This window comes from Pteronotus mesoamericanus, unplaced genomic scaffold (assembly GCF_021234165.1).
Source record: "Pteronotus mesoamericanus isolate MK-2021 breed Mesoamerican mustached bat unplaced genomic scaffold, CSHL_Meso_final scaffold_21, whole genome shotgun sequence".
In the NCBI taxonomy this organism is placed as follows: Eukaryota; Metazoa; Chordata; class Mammalia; order Chiroptera; family Mormoopidae; genus Pteronotus; species Pteronotus mesoamericanus.
In genome coordinates, this window is record NW_026555310.1 from 16914537 (window position 1) to 16928728 (window position 14192).

The window sequence follows — 14192 nt, forward strand, 5'->3', positions numbered from 1 at the left end:
AAGAAAATGTAAGAGCTGTATTTAATTTACTTTTGATAAGAGAATTGATAACTTGGGTGAGATCTCTCAAGTTTACTAAATGCAGATAAAGAATAATAAACTGCAAAAAAAAAAATCTGGTGAATGAGAACCAGATGCTGTAGTTAAATTGGCATTTGACAATTGATAGACAACTGTGGACAGAGGGCAACATATTTAAAGATACTTCTTATGGAAAAGACAAATTTCTGAACACAGTAGTAATGAGAGGGCTTTTATTTATTTATTACTTATTTATTTTTAAATCTTTACTTATTGATTTGAGAGAGAGAGAGAAAGGGAGAGAGAGAGAAACATCAATTTGTTTTCCCACTTATTTATACATTCCTTGGTTGATTCTCGTTTGTGTCCTGACCAGGGGTCAAACCCACCACCTTAGCATATCGAGACAACACACTAACCAATGAATTCCCCAGCCAGGGCAATGAGGGGGCTTTTACATTCATACATATAACACATTACTTTTGTTGTATTCTACAGTTAGCAAGTGTTTGCATTTGCAGAAAGAAAAGAAATTTCTCTTTCTACTCATCCCTTTGTTTGCCCATATGATCCCGACTAACTGGGAAGTAGCTACAGAAATGATTGGTATTAAGTTATAGGTCATAGATGTAACTGAGTTGCCTTACCCCAGTAGTTCTTAGGTCAAGATCAGAAATTTCCAAATGGCATTAAAACTTCTGATATCACTGAGAAGACCCAGAAGAGCTAGTCAGAGATGACTACGGGAAACACTGACAGACACATCTCTTTCTGCATTTCCCAACTAGCCTCTCAGTACCCCTGAAAAGACAGTAAGTCAGAGGTATCATAATAAATAACCCTTACAACCCAAGTCTCTCTAATGTAAAATATTAAAAAATTTTAAATGAATAAATAAAATAACTTGGAACATATTTTCTGTTTTGGTGCTGAACAATGCTTTTTAAAATATATAAAATCTCAGACATAAGCCTTTAAATATAAAGTGCTATTAATGAAATTGGTACTAAGTGAAGATGGTTATTTTTATGATTTATTGACCTACCGTATAGGTTACCCGAATCTCGAAACTAACTCAGCCTTTGGTGAAGTCGGAGTCCCAAGAAGAGGTTTAACATCTCCTCAGCCAGGGAAGTGTTCCAGAATGCTCACCTGGTTCAGACTTGCACAATCCTTTGGCATGGAGAAAGCTGTATGATTTTACTACCATTTCTATATCATAGAGGAATACTAAAGGAACGCGTCATATCTGAGCTGCTTGAAGGGGCTGCTTATAGGAGTTGCAGGCAAGCTATTTGTCTTTTTGAGTCTCAGATGCCCATTGCACCAAGGGTATAAAATGAATACCAGAATTCATTAGTAAACAAGTCTGGCTATTGTAACAAGAGTCAAAATAATTGTGGCTTAAAAGAGGCAGGAGTTTATTTCTCTCTCACGATACAATCTGAACATAAGCAGTGCAGAGCTGAGAAGGCAGCTTGACAGTTTTGAGACCAGGCTGCTCTGATTCTGTTTTGTATCTTCAACACTCAGCTTTCATCTTAGGGCTAAGCTGTCTCTTTCCAACTCTTGCTTTCACGTCCACATTCCAGCAAGTGGGAAAGGAGATGGAGAAGGGGAGGCCATAATCCTTCCCTTTTTAAGGGCATGAAAAGCAAGTTGTTTACCTCTCTTCTGCTCACATCCCATTGGCTTGCATGGCGTCATGCGGCTACACCAACCTGTAAGACAAGCAGAAAGATGGGGTCTCGAGCTGGGATGCCATGTATCCCGTCAAAATTCAGGACTTGCTAACAGAAAGAGGGAGAATACATACTCAAAGACAGCTAGCGATTACACAAAGGTTCTTTGCAACCTTCTGCTGAAATAATATATGTAGAATGTCTGACATAAAATCAATATTCAATTGGTAATAGTTAACACTTTTTTTATAATAAGCAAAAATTTAAATCAGTCAGTTTGATTTTGTTCTTGATAAAGAGACAAAAGAAAAGGGTATGTGTATTTTCACATGGGGACACACAATTTGGGTCTACGTAAGCATGAGTGAGGTTTGAAGATAGAGTAATTCTCTCTGCATTTCCCTCCTGGCCCATCTCAGTTTTAGGTAGTGAAGGCCTTATCCTTGGGCTTAGACTCACCCAGTTCCTACAACCAATCCAGAACAGGTTGTCAGTAGTTTAACAGCACTATGTTCAGAATTTGGGGTGTCTTGTGTGAGTACAAATTACCACCCTCCTTCAATGCCCAAATCCTTATTTCAGTTCATGCATCTGAGCGCCTGTTTTGTTTCTTACCATTCTTCAGTGGTTCAACCATATCTTGTAATTAAGCCTACTCAACATGTTACATAGGAAATGTTACTTACAACCCTTGTGTATGCTGCTGTATCGTTATCATTACCTTTAATGCAGGGATTCTTGCCCCGCCCATCCACCCCCAAGTTCCAAGGAAAGAATAGGGAAGGGAAGGAGGAGGGAAAGAAAGGGGAGGGGTGTGAGAGAGGAAAGGAGAAGAGAGAGAGCAGAAAACTATACCAGAGAGAGATGTATCAGGCTAGAAACTAAGATAACAAGAACATATATATGGCAGTGGGACTCTGCAGTAGTAAGTGGTCATGTGGCAAGTGCTCCATAAACTCCAGGTCACGATTATAGGAAAATATAGGAACAGTCTTCCTATATAGGGGAGAAGGGTCGTGGGCGGTGAGAAGGGACAGAGGTTGACTCATGCATTATTACAGGCCCATACGATTCTCACGTCTAACAGAATAACCAGGAAGTCCATCCCCACAAAACTGAGTGAAAAACTGCTGGGCCACCTGGCAAAATAACTTTCTATGATATTTCACTGACAAATGAAAACATTTTAAATTAATCTGTGGAGGAGTCCCTCCTGTTGGTGTGTAAAGGAATAACATTTTACAATAGGTGTCTTTGCGCTTTCTCTGCCAATATGCAATAGTCGGACCAGTTAGAACAGGGCTCAAGGGGAGAAATCTCATATACTAATACACGAATATGAAGGAAGAATCTAACTAACTCAATGTGAGAGCTTCAGAGGATCTTAGTGGCCACTTAAAGACAGTCTTTTATAGTTGAGAGAAGTATAGGTCTGCCTAGCCTATACAGTCAGATGGGAGGCTTCTGGTCCTATGAAACTTGTCAGGCACTTTCTGACATCAGAGGAATCTATTATTCTGAAAAGAAAATACCTCTTGTGGAAAATTGTTAATATGTTCTTAAAACTGTTTTTATAAAAGACTTGAGATGGTACAACAAATTCTAAGTCTATAAATGTCATCTAACTGTTGTATCATGAACACATTCCTGAGGAGTTTGCAGAGTGACAAATGACTTCAAACAAAGGTTTAGTTGGGGCTGCACATTTTGTAAGGGGCTTTAGAGGAACTGTTGATTTAAGAATTCAGAAGAGACTAGTGACATAAATCCTCTGGGATGAGGAAAATCCTGTGCTTGATGAATGGAACAGAGAACAAGATGAATGTTTAGAAAATAGCCCTTCCTATCTGCGTGAAACAATACAGACCTACCAGATCCGAGAGATGCTCTGTTTAAGTGAAGAGCTGCTCTACTTGACTCAGGCACACTGGCTGGGGTCAGGGTACCAGAGGTCGGGAGAGCAGCAAGCAGACCTTCCCCCGCAGCAAGCAGACCTTCCCCCTCAGCAATTAAAGCAGGTAGCAGCCGGAGGGAGGGTGGGGCTTTGGAGGCAGAAAGTGCAGAGCACAAGGATTCAGAGGGTCCCGATTGCAGTCCCAGCTGTGTTGCCAGCTGTGTCACCTGGGGAAGTCACATCTCCTCTCACTCTCTGGATGGGCCTCTGTTTCCTCCTCTGAAGGGAGGAGAGTTGCAGTGTATTTTTGATAGCTCTAAAACCACCTTTTCCAGGGTTCACTACTCAAATACCTATAGCAATGTTTTCCAAGTCAAGACAACGTGCCCTCCCAGAGGATATGTGGCAATGTCACAACCCATTGTCACACAGAGGGAAAGGTGCTACTGATATTGGCATCTGGTGGGTAGAGGACAGGGATGCAGCCAAACATCTAAAAATACACAGGACAGCCCCCCACAACAAAGAATTATCCAATTAACAAAGAATTAACCAAAAGGTTAATAGTGCCAAGGTTGAAAAACACTAGCTGAAAGGACAATGTAATGATGAACCAGTTTGGCCAATTATTGTCTTGTTTGTTGATTTTCTGTTTGTTTGTTTTTTTTATAAAATCCAAACATCTCAACTTTATGTGAAATATTCCAAATTTAAAATATAGCAACACATCAATTTTTCTTTTTTTTTTTTTTTTACAAAAATCTCAGGTGGCCAAATGCAACAGGGCTTCAGGATGAATCTTGTCTGCAGACTGTCAATACGTGAAATTTTATTTAGTCACATACTGTCCAAGTAATTAGTACAGTTTAGCTTTCAGCAGATTCTTTCATCTGTATCTGGTAACCTGAGACTGAGCTAAGCAGGTCAAGGTTAATTAATGTGTGTGTTCACACTTATGTGTGTGATATAGTGGAAAAACACTAAAAGAAGTGTCCAGAGATGTTACTACTTACCATCTGTGTAACTTTGTGGTAGGAGTTATTAAAGCCTCCAAATAATAGGGCCTCCATTTTCCAGGAGTGTATCAGTATCCTTGCTGTCTACTTCTCAAAACTGTCACAGAATAATAGTATCTTGAAGCCACAAAGAACTTTAGAAATAACTAAATACATGATTATACCCAGGTAAGTACTGTGACTTTGCCCTTGAACTCAGTCAGTCAGTAAGAGGACCAGGGCTTAAAAGCCAGGTGTCTTACTCCCTGTCCTGAGTTCCGTAAAAGGGTGAGAGGAAGGAGAGTGGTGCGGGGAGAGGGCCAGACATGTCTCCCTGACACACACTCTTCCAGATGTGGTCCATCAACGCTTCCAAATGAGCCTCAGCAGCAACAGACGCAATCCAAGGGTTAAATGGTAAGGGATGTGAAAGCACTCTGGAACTTTTAAACTGTCAACCTGTCCCCAAATGTGAGGATGGCGTTAGCACTAATTTTTATCTGATGTATGGCCACAGGCAGCTCTTTGGCCAACGGCAATGCAAGCGCCTGATGCTGGTCATGAGAAGGCCGGAGCCAGGACGTGGGACTGGCTCAGCCCAGACATTTTCGCATCCTAGAAAACACCATGAACAGCAGATCAGTGCTGTCGGTGTGGCCGCTGAAAGGCAGCGTTGTCCCAAGGCCACAAGGACAGAAAATGCAATTAAGTAGCCATTATGCATTAACAACATCAGAAAATAAATCTCCACAGCTAATCCTGGTTTATAGGCATCAAAGCTCTATCCACCTCCAGGTCTTCTCTGAGCACCTCCATGCTCCTCTGCCTGAGACTTTGTTGCCTTACTGCCTCCTGCTAGGGTCTTGCCCCATGCCCTCTCTCCACACGCCCCCAGGGGTTCTTTAAGACTTTGTCTCAATGCAGAGCATACCCTTCCAGTCCTGCAGCCGGTTTTCCACTGTTAGGCTGCATCAGGGTCTGACCCCACAGTCCACTCTGACGCAGGCCAAGCCAACTGCTACCCAGCTATCAGGCTTTGTATTCTTAGAGCCAGTCATCTTTTCGTAGCATGCTCTTTGGGATTACATGGGAGATGCCCCGATTTTTGCATCAGCCTTCAGAGATTTGTTTCCTTAAATATCAAGCTTACTTAGTGTTAAAATGCCTCTGAAGTCTGTTGTGAACATCGCTACCTGATGTGCTGTTTGTGCAGCAGGCGAGACAGAATGTGCAGATGCTGCATCTGCTGCAATGGACTTGGCCGCTCCAGCCGAGGGCCACACTTTTTGGTGCAATGGTAGAATTTTCATTTACTTCCAGGATGTAATTATAAATGTGTATTTGCCTTAGAACCTGCCTGATACTCTTACTCTTCTATTAACAGGACACTGTGCTTTTTGGAATGTGTGTACTATCCTTTCCTTAAAGCTCAACTGAAGGCTTACCTCACTATTGGGATTTCCAGCCAATGTCTTTACCCTCTAGTTTTCCTCTATTCAGAATATAATAAATAATATATTGTGTTAATTATATTACTATATTTATATTAATATATGTTATTAGTAGCTTAATGATCAAGATCAATACATTGATTATCATAATATTATGAGTAAAATAATATTTTAGCATTATTATTACAAAGGGAGTGGAAGGAAGCTTAGGGTGGTGGAGGATATGTCTATGGATCTGATAGTGGTGACGGCCTCATGGGCATATACTTGTCCCCAACCTCACCAGGTTGTACATATTAAATAGGTACAGCTTTTTACATGCCAATCATTCCTCAATACAGTGGCTTAAAAAAAGGCAGAAGTGACAGAACTATTAATAGGAGTGGAGCCAACCTTTGTTCAGCCACGACCCCTTTGAACACGTCCTGTTCTATGGTCCCTTTACAGGTGGCAGGGACACACCAAGGAGGACAGAGAAGAACTATATGCTTCAGGTGAGTTGCAACCAGTGGTGATTCAGGAACAAGTAGAAACTTAAATTACCTCTCTTTTCCCCCAAAATACACCATAGGTAGGTGACTCTTAATGGGGAGAAAAACCTGATCCTTGGGTTATGTACAGAAAAGTCACAGCCGACTAAATAACAGTTACCTATTTTCTTCACCTCTTCTAGAAGGAGCCATGCTATTACATCTGCATTTTTGAAATAAACTAACATAGCTCCTAACCATCAGTCAAATAAGGGATGCCTGGGGATTCTTTAATCACGGCCTGTTGCGGAGCTCCTCCCTTTTCCTAATTTCTGTTTCTATAAATAATTTACAGACTTATGCAACAGGCAGATGACACATGGAAATCAGAATTATGACTTTTTTGTAGACCACTTTTTTTTTTTTTTTTTGCCTGTAAATTGCATCCAAATGGCTTGGAAGAGAATATTGTTTTATACTGTTTTCAACCAAGAAGAGCTAATACTCAGCAGAGCCTATTTCCGTGCTCCTCCCTCATGCCGTTCAGATGGGACTACATCAGCCAGTATCTCTCCTTAAGGAATAATCTCACTGGATTGCAGGAGAATTTAGAATTCTTGATGAAAAGTTAAAGAAAGGAAATACAAAAGCCAACTGTTGGGAGAAAATCTGGAGCACTGTAAAAGTCATTGTAATTAAAACACGGCCGTTTGTAATTATCATAAAGGGAAAAAATTATAAGTAAGGCTCAAAAACACTAATGTGGTTACCCAAGGCCCTGCCACATTAATTCAAATTGACTTGGACAGATACGATACCCTCAGATGGACTGAAAACTAGTGGGAAGCCTTAAAACAAAAGAAAACGCAGTATAATTAGGTGGAAAAAGTAGTGGGTTTGGAGTCACTGATGTATGGTCAGTCTTCCATTGACTAACCGATTGACCTTTGGCAATTCATGGAACTTCTCTGTGACTCAAATTTTTGAAACTGCAAAACAGGATACTACCACTTAACCTTGGGTTAAAAGAATGCGTGTGAAGGTTATTTTCTGTTTACAAGTGCTGCTCTCCACCTCCCTGTACTTGCCTCTTGTTCCTCTTCTCTCTACGCAGTGAGAGACAGCCTCCTGCCTCACGTCCCCACCAGCCACCTGCTTCATTTTAATCTTTATATTGAAATTCTTCCTTGGCATAAGCCCTTAATTTACAAAGTTTTGTTTTTCCAAATATTTCATAAAGCCAGCATTCAACATATTTTAAAATTAATCCATTAGTATATTTATGTTCAGCGTTTCTTTAAATTACACTCCAAATTAAGGAAAGAGGTGTTCCTCTCATCGCCCCTTTGCTCTGGTTGACAATGCATCACCTTGACTCCTATGAGCAGTTCTTTATTCACTGTTCAGATTCTTGGTGTAAGTGAAGTGGTCAAACATCAAGGGGCACAAGTCACCTTTGTGATAGTTCACAGACATTCCCCCAACTTCCTGGGAACAATGATGGTAATTATGTTTCAGGAGAAGTTCTCAAACTTGGTTGTGTATTTGAGTCACCTGGAAAATAAGTTTAAAATAAAAATTTCGGAAGTCTTCTTCAGAAGACGTTGCTCTGGAAAGTTTGGGTAGGGCACCAGGTGTCTGCAGTTTTAACAAGCACCCAGCTGACTCTGATGCAGGTGCCCACAGGTACCCCTCCGGAAATTCTGTTAGAGATTATTTGGGCAATTCCAAGGGTAACCTGGAGTTTTGAATCATTGTGGTTAAAAAAAACAAAAGAGTATTTTATCAAGAGAAATACAAGCCAAAGGATTTTTTATATTGAAAAATGTCATGACATATGTCATCAAAGCACAGACCTGAGTTCGGAGGTTAGTTTGTTCACTTGATACATGTATGTTTTAGCGAAGTCAGTCTTATTTTCCTAATATGTAACATAATAACACTAGTAGCCACCCCAAGGAGATATTGTAGGAATGAAATACACATTTGAAAAAACAACTTAGTCACGAAAAGTAGGATAGGAACATAAATAATTACCTCTTTCTTCTTTAGTGTTGATAATTTCAAGAACTAGATTGTTCGACTAAATGAAACAAAGCTGAGGCCAGATTTTCCATTAATTCCTTTCCCATATAGTGTTTCCACCCGCACGCCACGTGAAGGATGCGCCCGTCGGCACTCAGCGACACGCCGGGGCCGGGGCCGGGGCCGGGGCCAGCTCAGCTGCGCCCCGCCACAGCAGTGCGGTGGAGTGGGCAGTTCTTTGCATTAACAGCAATTCAATAAAGTCTACGTTTGATTTAGTACAAAGAACTGCTATTAAATGTAAAAACAACATAACAGCCAAAAAAAAAAAAAAATGTTTTTCTTATTGGCCTCATTCACTTCAGAAAACCGGAACCTATTCTACAAAAGGCATAAAATAAAAAGAGAATTACTAGTTACAGACTGGCTGGAAGTGAATTCTGTGATTTCCCTGTTATCTGGGAGCCATTTTTTATTCTGTGAAAGGTAGACAGAAAGGTAGTAGCTACACTGGTTACAAATTTATTCAATCTGTATTTTGGAATTTAGTGAAAGACCAGCTGCAGAATGTGGTACCTTTTGTCTTTCCCTCTCTCTCCTTACCCCTTCAAATATATGTATACATATGTATTTGTAACATTCATACAGACTCAATGCATAATAATACATAACACATACACACAATGTGTGTATGTGTGCATGTGTGTACCATTTTCAGACTTCGGTAAGAGAAACTGTTTTCAGTAACATTTCCCAACATTGAAAGGCTCAACATCTCCCTAGGAAGTATTTTTATGGTAGTCTGAAGACACACATTTTTATCCTCATCATCTTTGTATCCCAGATGTCTTGTGTAGTGCCCACGAACATTAGACACTAAAAAACATTCATTGTTGTGGATGTGATGTTCTTTGGAACTTGTTCTCAAAGAAGTGATAATGCAAACAGGCCATATTTTCTCCTGGGTTTTGTTTGATCTTGTCTAGCTATATTAAGATAGATCACAGTATGTTGCTATACTAGAAAACTCCCAGATCTCAGTGACAGACACTCAAAAAAAGGATCATTTCTCATTCAACTAAAACCATTTGTGGAGATCATCCAAGCCAATAGTCCTTCATGCAGCGACTCAGAGATGAGGCTGTTTTGATCTTGTCTCCAGAGCCGCAACACAAAGCCTCTTCCACTATCACTAGCAGGAAGAGAGTTTGGGCTGGTCAGTCTGGCAGCAGTAATCAACTATTTGTCTCGGAGTGCCACACATCGCGTATATCACAGCCCACTAATACTGGTAGCGCTGTTCCACATAACTGCCAGGGCTGGGGAAATGCAATCTCTATGTTCCTGAAATAGAGGACTAGATAGCCTCAGTTCCAAAGTCTCTACCATTCAATGGTTTTCAAGGAAATACACAACAGAGTAGTAATTTGCTTTTAAAAGGGAAAAATCATAAAGAGGGAAAATAATAAAACAATAAGTAAATTGATTTGTTTATGAAGAAACTATTTAATTATAAATAAAATTAACAGGTCTTAGATGCCAATTATGAAGAATTTTGCTGTTTGAATACATTTTAAAAAATGTAACTGAAGCTAAATGTGAATTTATTTTAAATGCTGTACACCTAATAATTTCAAGCAATCTATCTTTTCTTTGTCACTATACAACCTGAATAAACAATTATAAATAATAATAAAAACTGCGATGATGGAAGAGCCAATGGGAAGCTGATTAAAATGCATTGTTCTGAAGCAAATCTTTATTCTGTCACTAAATTAGTCGTATTCAATCACTGAGAGTTTGATTAAAAAGTTTTTCCTTCCTTTGACCACATGCATTTCTTTTTCCTTAGGGACTTCTTAGAAAAATATAATATAATGAAATTATTTAAATTCATGCTAGGCCAAAGCTTGAAGTATTGTGCCAGTACGGCTTCTGGTCATCCCAAAATCTTTATTAAAAAGTAGCTAGAATTGAGTTGATTCTCTGAGACTTCTTTACAGTGGATTTTCTCTGGGACTTTTTCAGCACTGGATCACAGCTGGATTTAAAAATTGACCAATCCCAAACCCGACATATAAAGCTGACACCAAGAATTTAGAACTAAGTTGTTAACATAATTTATGATATTTAGTTTCCTCCTCCGTTGCAGAGGTGTGATTAAACTTACTGATCCAGCCATTGGAGTTGGCTAGAGATCCTTAAAACAAGAAAAAAAAATTGTATAAATTTATAAGACATGCAAGCCAAGCTTCATTTTAATTTTTGCGTGAAAGAGTCTTTAATCATATAATTAATCTTCTTATTTGGATGTCACTCAGAATAGTTTGAAATACCATCTGCTATGGGAGAGCTCAAAAGCAGTGCTTTTTGGACGTGCTGGACTAGGTAAAGTCTGAATTCCCCTCCAAACCTCGGATTTGACGTGTAGACAGAGCGTGCAATTTTGCAATCTGCCGAGCCAGAAGAGGATTTAATATTACATTCAGAACTGTACTCAAATTGTCAAAGAATGTTCAATAAAATAACATTGCAAATCATATTCAGTTAAATTAGCTGGCAAAGGTAGTATGGCAGAATAGAGAAATAAAGCATATGGGACATAGCGTATTTACATGTTTTAAGGGCTTACGCCCTGGGTGGCTTGCTATTTACAAGACAGCAGTTTCCACCCTTCCCCTCTGCTTTAGGTTTGACACGAGGCCAAGTCCTTCATCTGACTTCATATGACTGTGGTCTAGTTCAGATTAGCATTTGTTACCACTCTTCACAGCAGACAGGAATGCAGCAGACTGTGAGCGGAGGTGGAGGAGATTAAGGGACGAGTCTGTTCAAAGTAAGCATACCTGAGACAATCAAACAGTGAAATATGGAGGCTGCTCACAGTTTAACCAACTTTAGATAAATGTTGAAGGGAAAAGCACTGGAGAATTCTCAAAACAGTTGCTGCCACTAGGCAAAAAATATGTCATTCCGTAAAGCATTATTATGTCCCCTCCCTCAAGGTGTTTTACAGAATCCTAAGCTTCTTTCTTAGAAACTAATGGGGCAGCTGGCTGAAAGATGACAGATAACAAATGCTTCTCGAACAAATGAAGGCATAGCTCAACAGAATAGAAAAACTATTAATCGGCACCAATGAATCAACATAGCAAAAGTATTTTTAAAAGCCAAAAATAAAAGGTTTTATCAAAAATAAGAGTATTAACAAAAATAATGATAATGAAATATTTAAAAGTAAAGATGATGGAAACAGCAGTTTATTTTTTTCTTCATACATACAGAACATAAACTCGAAACTAAGGGCCAAACATTGTTTTATTGGCTTAACATGTATTAACCTTCTAACATCCTTATGATGTAACTTCTACTGTTTTCCTAAAACTGAGGAAACTGAGGCATGGGCGAAATTAAATAGTAAGCCGGTAAATGACATGACACTTGAACCCAGACAGTCTGGCTCCATCCTGCATAAACTGTGATAAATTATGAGAGGAAAAAACACATGTTTACACTGAATAAAGTTTTGCAATGGGAGCAATATCATGTATTTCCAAATTACTTAATATGTGATGTAATTTCTGATGTTAATCTTACTGGTGGGTTGCATCAATTTCAAGTAACAGATAAAATTCTTTTGTACACTAAAAACTTATATAATTTTATTAACCAATGTCACCCAATACATCCTTTCCTTTTTTGTACTTTATTTTTTAAATTTTTATTGTATTTTTTCCATTATTATTTAGTCCCCTAATAACCTGTTCCCCTGCGGTCACCACACGGTCATCCATGTGCACGAGTTATTTTTCCTTTTGAGGAAAGGAGCCACTGGTTCTTGGCTCTTTGTTGTGCTCTCTAAGATTTAGAACAAAATTAAATTACTTTATTCAGCCATTTCCATTTTCTTCTCTAAAAATGTAAGGTTGTGATACTTATTACACCATTAAGTTATTGATTCGGACTGATGATATCCCTTAAGAACTGGGTAGAGCTTGGGACGAGATCAGTCTTCTGGAAGAAGCTTTATTGTTACATTCTGTTAGCTAATATTGTAGTAGTTGATGTCTTGACTTTATATTCAACCAGGCCTTCTTGACATTTAACTATTATAACTTCAGGTTAAACCACAGAATTAAGTAGTATTTGCTTGAGCTGTGAAACGTAAATCTTTTCTCACCAGGTAAACAAGAGCAATTAAATGGAATTTGGTTCAGAAAAGAAATGATTTTCTCACAACTTTGTCTCATCAGCATAAACCCTGCTTCTCTAATAAACTGCAGGGCTTAGTGCTGGCTTTGGCGTTGCATACCACTCAGCATAACCCAGCTGCCGCGAGGCTGTACCTGTAGCTTGCACGGAGAAAGATCATCAGCACCTTCTGGTCTGAGGTAGATTATAAACATGAATCTGAGCAGAATGAGCGTCTAAGTTAGAAAAAACAATAGATAAAGTGTCTGGCAAAGAGGAACCTCTCCCCTTCTGAAAAGCTTGGACTTTAGCTTCAGGAAGACCCGGGTTGTGTACCCAGCTGCTCATCGTAAAAGCAGTGTCACAGGTGAGATATTGAAAGAACCATTAAAAGCATTAACTAGTTGTAATATAGCTAGCACAATGCATGGACCTTCATGAAAGCTCAATCACCTTTATTTAAAGTGTAAAGCTACTTGTCAACAAATTCAATTATTGCAGAGAAGGGGTGTAAATAAAGTATTTTTGAAGATTCATAACTAATTAGACATTGTTTTTTATTCATCAAAATCCATTTTAGAAGTCTGAATCCTTATTATTCAGTTTCTGGGTAATGAATAATCTGAACTATTCTGAATTAATATATGAGGTTATTCAATTTTGGCTTAATTAAAAAATTATTCATATTGATTCTCTAGGTAACTCTCAAAAGCAAACCAACTCTAAATCCACAGTATTTCCTCAAATTTAGAAAATAGGCTTCTGATTTTTAGAATAATTTTTGCCAAATATCAGAGAAATCCCTTCCTGTTGAGGGCACTAAACCAGAAATATGCTTAGCTCCAGGAGTCATGATGAGTGAAAAGGGTCTTTCAAGGTGTCTTTTACTCCGTATTCATGATAGCATTAAAATATACCCACAGCACTGGCTTTTCAGCCTTCTGCTGGTAGGATACCTTTCCTTATAATGTTTCACATGCATTTGTACTCAGGATGTGTCTACTCCCCACATCAATCTTAAGAAAGGTAGAAAGAAACACATTTGTGTTAAAGATCAGAGGAAATAATCTGGTACACCTTCTCCCAGGCAAGGGGAAATTTTGGCCTACACTGTCCAATGCAAAAGCTACTAGTCACATGTGACTAAATAAATTAAAATTAAATAAAATTAAAAGTTTATCTTCTTTAGTTACACGAGCCACATTTTTGTGTTTAGTAACCTCATGCTACCATATTAGACAGTGTATATGTAGAAAGTTTCCATCCTTTCCAAAAGTTCTCTCAGGAAGCATTGATAAATGATTGACACTAAAGGTAGACAAATTTAATTTTTCTTTCTCATGGAACATACTTAGATAAGGTTTCCTCTTATTTTCCCTTATTCTTTAAGAGAAATAAGTATGGAAAAAAAAAAGCACAAAATGTAAGACTGAATACCGTTTCATGCCTTTAATCCTACTCCT